Source organism: Condylura cristata, unplaced genomic scaffold (genome assembly GCF_000260355.1).
Source record: "Condylura cristata isolate star-nosed mole 26May11 unplaced genomic scaffold, ConCri1.0 scaffold00038, whole genome shotgun sequence".
NCBI lineage: Eukaryota > Metazoa > Chordata > Mammalia > Eulipotyphla > Talpidae > Condylura > Condylura cristata.
The window spans coordinates 272,290-279,565 of record NW_004567139.1 but is presented as its reverse complement, the minus strand read 5'-3'; the positions used below and the strand labels follow the sequence as shown (position 1 = coordinate 279,565).

At 53.1% G+C, this 7,276-nt stretch overlaps 1 protein-coding gene across 1 annotated transcript in view; it reads left to right on the top strand.

Moving 5' to 3' along the window:
- The window catches only part of MARCH10 (membrane-associated ring finger (C3HC4) 10, E3 ubiquitin protein ligase), a 69,698-nt gene that overhangs the window by 21,241 nt on the left and 41,181 nt on the right, over positions 1-7,276 (top strand). The gene's annotated exons all lie outside the window — the stretch shown is intronic.

Genomic DNA, 7,276 nt, shown 5'->3' with positions numbered 1-7,276 from the left:
CGCTGAAGCCATAGGGGGTGTTTTATGGGCAGGGGGGTGAGGGGGGACAAGGGGCTGAGAAGGCTGCACCCAGGGCACAGCTCTTCAGGATCTGTGGACAGGATTTGGGGAGCTGGAAGTGGGGGTGTGGAGCTGGGTGCGGTGGGAAATGACAGTCCCTCTGGCCTCACTTCGGCCGCCCCCTCCTCTGAGGCAGGGGGCTGTTCACATCCTCCCTCAAGGCCCCGAGGCAGGCGGCTGCCCTGCTTGCTCCCCAGCGTCACAGCAGGGTGGCCTCGCCCTCTCGTGTCAGCCGGTCTCCGGCTGCCCCCCGCTCAGCGACCACTGCGCGGGGCCCAGCCCACCCTCTGATGCCCCATCGAGCCTTCGGTGACCGCGGAAGCCACCTGGAGCACCAGCAGCCCACCTGCAGTGCCCCCCACCCCGTGCTCAGCGCCCGCCTCTCTGCCAGCAGCACATCCGGGCTGCCTTGTCACCAAAAGGCCCCCTGGTCTCCCAGCCCCCCCATCTCCCGCTCAACCAGCCCTGCCTCGCAGGCGTCTCCCTCCTGGGGTGTCTTGCTCTGGAGACCCCGAGCTTGATCCTCTTAGACAGTCCCTTGCCCTTTGTCTTTTGTTCCACACTTCTCTGGCAAAACCCACCAAGGTCGCTGGGCCCACGCTCGGGCACTGGCCACTGCTGGGTTAGCCCGCTGACTGAAAAAGGGCACCACGGAGGCACAGCCACAGACCCCCCAGCGTCCCCCCTGGCCGCCCAGGGTCTGCTCAGTTCTCTCTTTGCACCACTCTCCAAGGCCGCCTCTCCTCTCCACCCCACAGCACAGGGGTCCTCCGATGGAGGCTTCTTCAGCTCATTGCTGCCGGCCATCCCCCTTTCCCACCCGTTGCTCACCTCTCCACTGTGCCCAGGAACCCGCCCCCTCTTCTGGGGACCTGCACCACCCCTTGCCTGCCTGTGCCTTCACCCGAGGCATGACCTAGTAGTGGCTCCCGGAAACCCACCACTAACGGAAAAACAACCCGGCCTTGCCTGGTGCGCATCCTCCCCACTTACTTCGCCTTCACAGCCCAAGTGCTCCAAAGAATTATTTACACCCAGTGACTCCATCTCCCACCTCCTCCTCACTCCTCAGCCCACTCCAATCTGGCGTCCAGCCCTCATCACTCCCAGAAACAGCTCTCTGTCAAGCGACTTCCACGCCTGAAAGCCGGAGGCCTCTCCTGGCCCTCCAGAGCCCTGCCTGCCTGCCACTCGCTGCATGCACCCCTGAGGGTCCCCAATACTGCCCTCTTGGGGCTCCTCCGTGTCCCCAGATGCCGCATCCCCCCGCTCCCTGTCTCTGCATCCTGGAATTCCTCGACTTGGTTCTCTCCTCACTCTCTCCATCTGGAGGTTTTGTCCTATTTTTGTGTCCCAGGCCTCTGAGGCGGTTGGTGGGTTTCTCGGGATCTCGTCTCAAAATAATATGCTCAAATGCGTAAAATAAGATGCACAGGACCTCAAAGGAAACTACCTCTACTGACACCATCTTCGAAATATTTTTAGAAATCTGTGATTCAGGAATATATGCGCCTCTTTATTAACACATTAAATAACAAGTGATGGGTGTAAGGGGTATTTTGAGACATCAGCAACAAATTTAATGAAATGTGAAAATATCTGTGATTTCTATTGGCGACAAAATCACAGGTTCTGCGAATACGAAACGTGGTCGGTTGCCTGTATTCGTAAATGAAAGTAAACTTAGATTTCGGTTGGGGTAGTGACAATCAAGATGTAATCTTTCGCCATCCAGCTTCCTGCCTTGCCCCCAGGAAGCCTTGCTCTGTACACTCGCCTCAGGTCACCTGAACAGCATCACAGCTGCCAAAGTCACATTGTCATCTGCCAGTGACTCCCAGGTCTACACTCCAGCCCAGAGCTCCAGATCTGCACAGCTGATCGAGTCAGCTCCTACGGGGTTTCTCAAAGACCCTTCAGACGAGCAGACTGGATGCTGAAGGCCCCAGTCTGACCTTCATTTGTCCCTCCTCCTTGTGACATTTCATCAGAATCTGACACTGTCTCTCCTCCCCCTCACCCCATGTTCAACTCCTCACCGAGTCCTATCAACTTTACTTCCCCAATCTCTCTCTGACCCACCTGTGTGTTCTTCTGTGCTGTTAATGGCCGCGTGGGGTCTCTGCAGGGGCCTCCTGCTGCACCCCCATTCTACTCCACAGACAGGGTAATGCTGACCAGTGTAGCTCAGTCACGGCTGGCCTGCTCAGCTTCTGCCTGTGGCAGAATAGGAACCAAAATCCCTCCAGTAGCCAAGTAGCCCTGCCAGGTCTGGCCATCCCTGCCACTCTCTGCTTCATCTGCTCAGCTTCACTCAGGAGCCAGACCACCTCCTGCGAGAACCTTCGCAGCCTTGTCCCAGCTCTCAGCTCAGACCCCTTCCACAGGGACGGCTCCCCACTCTGACTTCCCGATCCTGCTTCCCCATGGGCCGGTCAAGCGGCTTCCTTTCCAGCTGGGGGCACAGCCAGGGGTGGCCTCTGAAGTGCCGTCCGACCCTCCCCACTCAAGCTCACTGCTGAGACGTGTCTCCCTAGGCCACACCCAGTGGTGGAGAAAACGCTCAGGTCCAGAAGGGCGGCCACACCCCAGCTTCATCTCTTAATACTAGCAAGGCTTATGGTGGAAACTTCACTAGTCGTCTCCACCCAGGAAGAAGGCAGACCAAACGACTGGCATTTTTATTTCAAGGTTGATGGACTTCGGGATGTTTTTAATTTTCTTCCTTGATGCTTGCCTTTATTGTTCCCATGACACGCATGCATTTCTTTTGTAATAAAGAATTTTGTGCTTTGCAAAAATAAGCCACACAAACTCCATAAAGATGATCTCACTGGTTAATTTGCAAGATGCTTTGTTTTCTCCAGCTAATAGAAACCTACCAGTACATCTGAAGTACCACTTTAAGCCTTTTTCTACTCAGAAGTGGAGGCCGCTCTCAATGACACTGACTCTCAACCCTGTGCTTGAGTCTCAGAGACCCCCCCCCGCCGCCCCCAGAGTGACCACACTATACCACACACTTTTATTGCCCTGTGTCTGAGAATCAGGCCATGATTTTTCCTCTGCCCATACTTTGGCTCCTAGGCTCATCTCTGTCTAAGCCAGTTTCTACTCATCCTTCAGGTCCCAGAAAACATTGCCTCCTGTGTAAAGCCTCCTCCATGGTTTTTTACCTGTCCAGTGACTTCCTTGCACCCTTAGAATTGAAGCCACCCACTTTAGCACTTAATTAAATGTTGTTTTGCATCTTCCTCTTGTCTCTCCCACTGTAAGCTCACAGACCAAGAAGCTGAAGTGTGGGGCCGAAGACAGTAGGTGCCTATGAGACTTCTCAATCCCCACAATCTGTGACCATTATTTGGAGCAGGAAATGTTTTGTATATGATTTCTATTTGATGTCCAAGTCTCTCCTGTTTCTCAGATTAAAGGGGAATGTAAATTCAAATCAAAGATGGAGAAATGCATGATGATAAGCCCATACCTGAAAGGGCCCCAGCTTGAGGGCAGACTCACTGCAGCACTCAACAATTTTTTAAATCCCACAATTTTCTGGCCACACCCCACTTCCTTTCCCACTGCCCACCACACAGAGCTCCAGCTCAGAGATCACCACACGTATCCCCTGAGACATGAAAATGCACGGACCCCAGCCACATAAGCCAACCCACTTCTGGGCACGTCAGGGCGTAGTTGCTGCTAGAAGAGATACCCAGAAATGGTCAGAACACACGGCCATTGCCACAGCTTGCAACAGTAAGTCTCACTCAGAGGCCATTCCGTGGTGGACGGCCAAAATCCTGGAGCAAGTTCTGAAACCCCACAGGCTTCCCTTCAAAGAGCAGGCCCATGATGACCATTATGAAGGCTGTCACCGCTGTGGCCACTGGTGCCCTCAGATTTGCACGAGAACCAGATGAAAGGAGCCGAGAGAGAGCTCTCCACAGAATCGGGTAGCCGAGATGTTCATGCATGTGACCAAAGCGCATCTTGGGGTGAAATGGAGTGGAGAGCAAGGGCTTCTCCTGCTGACCCGACCCAGCCCCACCTGGCTTAGGCGGGAGAGACAAATGAGGTTAAGAATTTGGATTCAGGTGGTAGCTGAGTCCAAAACAAGCCCAAAGCTTCCTGATGCCTCTTCTTGTATTGTCCAAGTTTACAACTCTGATCAGTGACCTGCGCCTCGGAAGGATTTCACTGCTCTTAGCGTTTTTCCTAGATAAGAGGGAGAGTTCAACCCTGTTTGTGCCACAGCAGCCTCTGTATAGAACATGCTGACTTTCTATTTCTTGAGCGCATCAAGATAGCCGTGCACCCAGGAGCTCTGCATACCAGCTGCCCTCCGTCCCCTGAGGCAGCTCCTGCATTTGGGGTACAATTTTGAATGTGCACTTGGAGAACGGTGCTCATTTGGTCTTACAGCCCTTCGGGCACCCTTCCCTCGTGACCGTGAGGACATCTGCTCCTTGTCTTTCACCATCTCTTGAGACCAAACCTCTTTCAAATGCAATAAATATTTGCACCTCCCTCGGCACCAGGCTGAGCTGCTGCTCTGCCCCTTCCCTCTTATTCGCACCACGTCGTGTCCTGAGCGACACTGTGTCCTGAGATCCACGCGGCTCAGCCTCCCAGTACGAGACTCAAAACGTGGGTTTTGTACAAGTCCATCAGAATTCAGTTGCACATCTTGAGGGGAGGGGAGGGAGCCAAACCAATTGAGAACCAATTTCCTGGGTCTTGGAAATGAGCCACCCAGCAAGCACTGGGAAATGACTTTGTCATTTCTGCCCTGACAGTGTCTGTCTCTTGGCTCTTCTCCTGGGCTCTGCTCACTGTCACCTTGCCATTTCAGACTCAGCCGCAGAAAGTCATGAGTCATTGGAACAATGACTTATTTTAGTTAACAAGGCTATACTTGGAGTGTTCTCATCAAATACCCAATAGGGGCTGTGAAGTCTACACGCGTGCCATGTAATTGCTTTCTAATGCCTCAGGCTTTGACTTCGGAAGATGGAGCTGATCATCCCCTCAACAGAACAGCAAGGAGCTGATGTCTCTCCCTCGACTGATGTTTCAACTTAGGAATAGAAGAGGGAAGAAATGAAAATGGTAGTTCCTGTCTAAAAATCACAAGAGGAAAAGGCATCGTTTCAAAATCAGCTTCAAACCAAAATAATTTAATGAGTGTGTGATAGTTAATATGTTGTCAAATATTGGCCATCAGAGTTTTACTGCCTGGAGAAGAAAGCATAGGTTTTCTTAAACTACATGAATTCTGACTGGCTGTGAGACTGTCATAACTTTTGTGTCTGGGTAAGAACTGGCCACCAACCTGTGCCTACCTCTAGACTATAGGTGACCTTCCATCCAGGGTTCTGGGCTTTGCCTTCAGCAATGGGTAGTTTGTTGAATCATTTAAGAAATGGCTAAGGGCCCTCCCTAGTGGCCCAATGGGTTAGGATGCAGCACTGCAAGAGAGCTGCTGCTGCCTCTTTGAGAGTTCAATCCCTGGCCCCGGAGGTGACCCACACGGCGCGGCAGCCCTCTCCTGTCTCGCCCGCTGCTCCCCTCGGCAGTGTTTTGTGGATCTGCCTGTTCTGTTCCCCGCTCTGTCTCTGGTGAATCCTCTCAGCACCCCTGCCCCTCTGGCCTGTACCCCAGTTCGGTATAAATAAATAAATAAATAAATAAATCTTAAAAAAAAAGAAAGAAAGAAAGAAAGAAAGAAATGGCTAAGCGCAGCTTCTGTGCCAGTCCTGGTGCTAACTCCCGCAGAACCACCACAAGCCCGCCCTCGCTCATGGATAAGAACCTGCGGCCGAGAGGAGGGCTGGCACTGATGCCAGCAGCCGCGGGCCCCAGACTCCTGACACTACCCTTCATGCCAGAAGTGGCGTCCCTGCCACTGCTCACCCAAGGTCATCTTCCCAAGACAACATGATGGGTTTTCATGAGAGCAGACAGAAGGGAATCAGGCAGGGACATGAACAAGGCTGCACAACGACTCAATGAAGCGAACAAGAAGAGATCAGTGGCACACAGTTAGGTTTCATAAGCGGCTGGATCCCTAGACTAAGGATGGCTTCCAGGCAGAAGGGCGGCCAGTGGGGGCCAGGAGCCAGAGGAGGGCCCACGGCGCACAGCACCCCCGGCCTGATTTCACTGGCCCAGCTTGCTGTCACCTCCTCGGTGCTGCTAAAGGCTCGAGGTGTAATGAACAGGCGAGAAAATGCTAAACATGGCAGCACCCTTCCTCATAGAGTCTTCACCCTAAACTTTGACGATGCTGGATGTCACATCACAATAAAACTGTCAATATCACAATAAAAAGTCAATATCGCAATAAAAATGGTGGATAAAAAAATTCACCAATTTGTCCCACTTCACCTCAGCCTAGGGCCAGCAAGAATCCTCCCCCTGGCTGGGATGACTGGGCTGGGCCCACGGCTAATAGTGGACACCTGCCCTGATGCTGGCCCACAGGTATCAGGTAGTCTTAACCCAGAGCGTGTTTCCCTGACTTTCTGTTGGCTGGAAATAAAGGGCTGACGGGTCTGTCACTGTGTGACCAGCCCCCTGCCCCACCGATGTGCAGTTTGTGGACAAAAGTCCTGCTCAGGGCTGCATGGAGTCCCGGGCACCCCATGCCAGTGAGTCCCATTTCCTCCTCTGAGGATGGGGAGCTGACTCAGTCCTCATGACCTCACGCTTTGCTTCTGACATTTCAGAATCGTCTTCCTTTTCCTACCTCTTCATCTGGGGGTGGTCTGTTTTCTGAAAATGTCAGAAGAAGCAATACTTGTCTGCTGGAAAGTTGTCTCCAGACTCTCCGTCAGAAGACGTGATTTACAATCTCAGAGGATAACGGGCTGCGGCCCGCAGCTGTGCACAGACGTCCTTAAGGAGGAGACAGGCACGTCGGGGACCTTTTTAGAGCTGAATGTGTCTACGTTGTGCCCAATCATTCAAAACTACCCCGGGTGTTTTCCTGAGTGGAAATGCCACAGCTGGCCACAACTGCCAGCCAGAATGAGGGGCAAAATCAGTAAGAAATGGCACAGATGGCCTGCGTGAGGGCAGGGCACCACCTCAGCCCAGCGTCAACCACTCGCTCACGGACGGCAGCTCGGGACTTCGACCAACCCATCAAGTGTGGGTCAGCGGTTGACATTGCTTCCCTCATTCCTCTGACATAACAAAGTGTGAAAACCTTTGC